Here is a 6,548-nt window from a genome sequence, read left to right on the forward strand (position 1 = left end):
CATTAGGAGTCTAATGAACCTTATTCTGTCCCCAGAACTGTGTGGCCTCGGAGCAGAGTTTGCACTTAATAAATAGTGGGATGCTATGGGGAACTCACCTCCCTCCAAGCACTTTACCCTTCCCTCCTCGGTAGAAGCTCTGTCCTTTCTAAGTCTTAAGAAAAGAACCCTCTACTCACTTCTCCCGCCTCACTCACTCCTACCTAGTGGAGGGGAATGGCTCATGTGTTTGACAAATCTGGAAGAATAAAATGCTCATGTGCCATGACTCATCCTTCTGAGAACTACCTGAGCTGCCCTCCTCTCCCCTCTCTTCACAGTCGTCTTTCCAGGACAGGTTCTTGCCTGGGTCCAGTCTTTCAGTGCTGAGCAGATACTTTTCTAGGGGGAAATTAGAAAGCCTGGTTGTTATACATCCTAAACCAAATCCCCCGATCAGCTTTGCCTATTATAAAGGTATCTTGATGTCTAGCTGTCTGACTTCTGTATCTTATTTCCCACTTGATTCCAAGCATAAGGAAAAGATTGTGAACAAGCATCACTCCCAAATTTTAATGCTGATGAATTAATAAAAGAACCTCCACAGCCCGGCCGGCGTGGCTCAGCGGTTGAGCATCGACCTGGGATCCAGGAGACCGCAGTTTGATTCCCGGTCAGGGCACATGCCCGGGTTGCGGGTTCCATCCCCAGTGAGGGGTGCACAGGAGGCAGCCGATCAGTGACTCATCATGGATGTTTCTCTCTCTCTCCCTCTCCCTTCCTCTCTCTGAAATCAATAAAGATATATTAAAAAAAAAAAAAAAAAAAAAGAACCTGCACAGAGTCCATGGACTAACTGGTCTCTAAGTTTCCTTCAAGCTCTAACACCCAGTGACGGTTTGAGCCCGTGTCTCTGGAGCATAACAAACAAGTATTCGTGGAGCTGGGCTGAAGGTGGAGGCCCCTAGTGGACAGCTTCCTAACCTCGGACTCCCTTCCTCCCTGTTTTTCAACCCAGGGAAGTCCTCAAGTCTTCAAACATCTTCCTCTCCCCCCCACAGTCCCTCATGGCCTCACGCACTGCCCCCTCCGGTCTGGACCCCACCGCGAACCCCTTCAGTCCCCCTCATTCATACCCATAGCCTGCAAACCTCTTGGTCTAAAGCAGCCCACCATTAACCCTCTCATCCTGCGCTAAGCTATCTTTAGTCTCTGGAGGGAGCCTGTCTTCACAGGGAGAGAACAGAGCCATTACGTAGTGTGGCAGAGGGGTGTGTGTGTGTGTGTGTGTGTGTGTGTGTGTGTGTCTGAGAGACGGAATGAGGAGAGAGTGAGACCTAGTCCCATGATGTCTATGACCAACTCCGTTCCCCATGGTTTGGTTTTGTGAGCAAAACACTGTTGAGAGAGGATCCAGCCATCCCTTTTCTCTGCCCCGCTTCCCTCTGGCCTCTTTCCACATTACTGCCAAGGAGACTGGGCCGCCAGCTGGCTTTTAGCACTAGAATAAGTGCGTGGGGCTTTCAGTCCTTCCTCACACCAGAGCGGTACAGCTGAGACCCACTGGCTTAAGAGGAGGGAAAAAGATTTGAACCCAGTGCTTCTCAGTCAGAGATGTTTTACATTTGGCAATACCTGGAGACACTTTTGGTTGTCACACTGAGAGGAGAGTTTACTTGCCTCCAGCAGGTAGAGCCCAGGGATGCTGCTAACATCCCGCAATGCACAAGACCCCCCTGCACAATGAAGAATTAGCTGGACCCCAACTGCACTAGTGCCAAGATGGAGAAATCCTGGATTAGACCGTTCAGCTCCCTCTGGTTCTAGGCTCTAGGTTCCCTCTAGCCAGGCCAGAAGAGCACTCCACTTGGGTCCACCTCAGCCAAGGGCTCTCCATTTCCTTTAGAGACCTGGCAGACAGCGGTAGCTATTCACAGGGACAGGTTTATTTCCATCTCCTGGCCAAATGACATCTGAACCCCACCTGGGTTTAGCACAGGGACCTGGCATGTGATGGGGGGCAAAGTTCCATGAAGAGAAAATGAACTTCCTACCTGAGATGGGCCTGCAAATTTCAGGCCCTGATGTTGGTGGAAATATGGATTCATTTGAGAGCTCCAGCAGGCTTATCTAGAACTTTACCCACAAGAAAGTCCCTATGAGCTGGGCAAGACTCACTCCAGTATGTGTAATTTTTGGCCCTCGGATTGTTTGTGCCAAGTTTTGGCGGGTGGTACAAGACTGGCTGTCCCAGATTCTTGTCGACTTTAGCTGCTTTTGAACTGTATCCAGGGTTGAGGAGGGAACATACTGTGATGGTGTCAAGACTGTACTGGAGGGCAAAAAAAGATGAGAAATGTATTATAGGGAAGCTAAGAAACTTAAAGAGGCCAGGCTCAGCTTATGCAGTGGACTGTCCTCTCCCTGTCCCATTTCCATTTCTGTAACCCGTGGCCAGCCAGCAACAACACAGGCCTCGGCTCACTCTGCACCAACCAAATTGCACATCCAGCTGTTCCTCTAACACCTCAAGTTCCTTCCCACCTCAGGACCTTTGCACTTACTGTTTCCCCAACCCTCAGCATGTATTCAACTCTGATTAAATGCCATCTACCCAAAAGGCCCTCCCTGACAAGCCCTTCTAAAATGCCCCTCTCTAGTGCTTAACTCTGTCTTTGTCTAGATGGCATTTCTACTGAAAACAGTATTATGTATTTATTTGTTTACTCATTTACTGTATGTTCCTCCAATATGGCAGGGACTTTGCCGTGTTCACTGATGTATCCCAGGTACCTAGATTGAGACTCACAGATGATTGGTTTCAAATCCTGCTGCTACTAACTGTGGGATCTTGGACAAGTTATATCTCTCTCTCTCTGTCTTTGCTTCAATTTCCACCACTGAAACGTGAGAATACTAATCATATCTACCTTGAGTTGTTATGAGAACTGATTGAATCAATATATATATAAAATCATAAGTCAATGTCTTGCCCACAGGAAATAATTAGTATTAACTAGCAATATTATTATAATTATGACACTCCCAGGAAGCTCACAAGCCTGGTGTGAGGAGGTGGGAGTGGTGTTCCTGGAAGTTTGCAGGAGAGGAGCAGTCGTTGTTACTTCTCTGGGAACCAAGATCCCCTGCAGGCCCTGAACCAGGCTCCTTTCCTTCCTCTGCGCCTGCTCTCTGCTGCCCTCTGGAGGCCTGGGGTGGAGGCTGGCCAAAGCTGACCGTTAGGGACTCTGCAGATGATGGATTTCCCAGAGAAGAGTGAGGCTTTGATGGATGGCAGTCCCTTTTCTTAAGCCGGCTGGGCTCCCAAGGCCACAAGTTTGGCCCTTGACGAAGCTGCCACTGGATCCATCATTTGGCAGATGTGATTGGGAATCACTGAGGCCACAGAGGAACTGCATTACCTGAGAACTCGTCCCTCAAGCAGACCCCAGGAGGGACCCAGAGCAAGCCACTCTTCCCCTACCCCAGGCTATAGTCCCCAGGCCAGGCAGGGGCAGTTCTCTGGCCACCTCTGCCAACCTGAGCCATCCTGGAAAACCATTCCTCACTCTGTGCGTCATTTTCTATCAGAGGGTATGTGATCTTCATATTGTGAGCATAAAATGAGAGGGCTATGGGGCCACCTGGGGGTGGTTCATTAATGAGAACCTGGGGACACCAACACTGTCTGCTTAAAAGACATAATGGGGGGAAAGTTATAAAAATAGTCACAAGGATGTGTAGAGAATATAGTCAATAATATTGTAATAACTATGTATGGTGTCAGCTGGTACTAGAATTATTGGGGTGATCACTTTGTAAGTTATATAAATGTCTAATCACTATGTTGTATACCTGAAACTAATATAATACTGTATGTCAACTGTAACTGAAAAAAATTTTAATTAAAAAAAAAGATATTGTGGAAAAAAGATTTTATTTTCAATAGTAACAAAACTCCTAAAACATATAAAAATAAACTTATCTAGAAACTAATGTCTTCTATAAGGACATGTGATAAAATTTTGCTAAGAAACATAAAATAAAGTACCATATTCCTGGATAGGAAAACTGAATGGGGGAAATATGTTAAATATTCAGAAACTTATATATATTTTAAATACAATTTCAATGACATTTTGGATGCAAATGACCAAAAATTATGATTAAAATATCAGCTTATAATTTATTAAGCTTTTACTATGCATTTTATAGGTTTAGGGTCAGGATTAAGTGAGCAATATACATAAAACATTAGAATAGTGCTTGGTGAGTGTAAGCACTCATCATTTACAGATGAGGAAAGTGAAGCTCTGAAAGGATAAGTAACCTGCCCAAGTTCCTGTAGCTGGTACATGGCTGAGCTGGTCTGGGGGATGGAGTAGAGAGTCTTTACTAAAAGATATAGACAACTATAAAATCATAATAGTTAAAACAGGAAGCACGCCTTATATAAGACATTTATACATGCCTTGCAAAATAATGTTTTGAAAGATTAGCCAACAGCTCCTACAGCCTGATGTATTCTTTACCTCCCTTCCTTCCCCCATTCAGGTAGCCAGACCATTCCATGCTCTGCCTCAGGGAGGGTGTGTAAAGGTAGGAAGAAGACATAAAAGGAGACTAGAAGAGACTCCTGGCCTAGCCCCTGACTGAGGTGTGGGAGAAGATGGCCATGAGGAGACCAAGGTTGCCCCCCCTTCACCCAAGGTGGCATGACACATGGAGAGACTGAGCTCCACAGTGAACAAGGACCAGATGGGACAAGAACAGATGACATCTAGTGTATAAACTTTTGTAGGTTCTTAAGAGTCTAGAACCCTGTTCCTTACCTCATTCCAACCCTAAAATGTAAACTCAGAACCAACAGGGGTTTAAGTGTCAGCACCTTTTTAAAAATGGGGTCTCAAAATATGGATGGAGATTTTTTTTTTTTAATATATCTTTATTAATCTCAGAGAGAGGAAGGGAGAGAGAGGGAGAGAAACATCCTAATGATGTGTTTCTGAGATAATACATTAGCAGAAGCACAGAGCCCACCTCTTCAGATAGGGACATAGATCTCAAGAACCTCAAAAAGCAAACTTTCTACAGGTGAAGGTGAGCAAAGGAAACCCAGGACCAGTCAATTCTGGTTTGGGCAACGGTAACATTGGAGAACACACTGTCCCACCCCTTTCCTGTGCCAACATCACTCAGTTGACGTATCTCCTTTGTCATCATGGCCACCACCCCTTTTCAAAGAGCAGGGAGGTGAAAGAGAAGATGTTCGAGTGTCTCCACTAAGTCTAAATGCTTCATTACTGCCTCTCTGGGAAGATGAACTTGACTGCAGGGAGAGTGGGCAGGCATTCGGTCAAGCAATAAGCAGCCCTTAGACCAGCCCATCCAAAATAAATTGGGGGTGAGGGGAAGAAAGAGCATAGTCGGTGGGTCATCGGGGTACTCCTGAGAACATCTCTCAGATCATGAGCTCAAGGCTCAGTTCCAAATCCCATGATGCCCGCTTAGAGGGAGGGCGGAACACCCTGCTTCAGGGACAGAGGCCCACAGAGCTAGGGAGCAGGATTCCAATTAGGGCTGGATGACCCTTTTGTTGGAAAGCTAACTGATCTCCAGGTTCCGGACATGCAAGAACTGCACAGCCAACCTGTTACACCCAGGGAGAGAGATGTGGACTGGCTCCCCGGCTTCTCGGGCATCCCCTCCCTCTCATTCCCTCAAGAGCCCAAGAAGCAGTAAAAGGATACCTCCTTTGGGTCAGAAAGCTTGGCTGATGTGGGGATTTTTATACAAGTCCATGTTTCCTGGGACCTTAGGAGTCTCCAGGAAGATGCCCTAAGTAGCCCTATTGAACTGGAAGAAGGGTGAAGTAAGCACAGGACCAACCACTGTGAAAAGCATGGATTGAAGAGGGGTAGTCAGACCTCTGTGCAGAGAACAAAATGAGGCATAGATTTCAGCTCCTCACTGTAGGCCTGACGGTGCAGACATGCAGGCCTGTACGTGCTCCCCTCTCCGAAGGTGGGGACAGGGGAGCAGAGGAAGCAACACTACTGCAGGGCAACCGGGCCATGGTCTTACTTGTACATTACTATGTAGGAATAGTTCTAGGTTCATTTAAACAGATTGTCCCCTATCTTTGCTCTCTAAGTCTGGCACAGGCCTTTGGCAAAAAGCGATCAAATTCTCACCTGTCGGTGGGCTGGGGATTCCTGCCTGTACTCTTCAGTTCATTCACTCACACCCCAAAGCAGCACCTAGAACAAAGCTGTAACTCCATAATTAAAATCCGCTCTACTCACCCAGCGCGGTGGCCCTCTGCTCCGGGGCCCAAGAATCCAATCCCTTTGGGGTGGGCCTGGCAGCTGGAACCCACCCACCACTCCTCTTTCCTGCCTCTGCAATTAAAGTAGCCCCTCCTCCATTGCCTCACCAACCAACTATTTTAGAACCAGAAAGTCTTTGTCTATTCATCGACACTAAAAGTAACATTTCGTTTTATGTTTTTTAATCTAATGCCTTTGTCTTCCACGATTCTCACTGGCTTATCTAATCAGCATGTCCTA

General features: G+C 46.7%; 1 protein-coding gene across 1 annotated transcript in view; it reads right to left on the reverse strand.

Moving 5' to 3' along the window:
* SLC4A5 (solute carrier family 4 member 5) overlaps positions 1-6,214 on the reverse strand; it is an 81,684-nt gene extending 75,470 nt beyond the window's left edge. The window contains exon 1 of the mRNA XM_081156379.1: positions 6,174-6,214. The gene's annotated coding sequence lies outside the window, so the exon portion shown is untranslated. The remainder of the gene's footprint in view (positions 1-6,173) is intronic.
* Positions 6,215-6,548: the final 334 nt, after the last annotated feature.

The sequence above is a fragment of the Miniopterus schreibersii genome (assembly GCF_964146895.1).
Source record: "Miniopterus schreibersii genome assembly, chromosome: 13".
Lineage (NCBI taxonomy): Eukaryota > Metazoa > Chordata > Mammalia > Chiroptera > Miniopteridae > Miniopterus > Miniopterus schreibersii.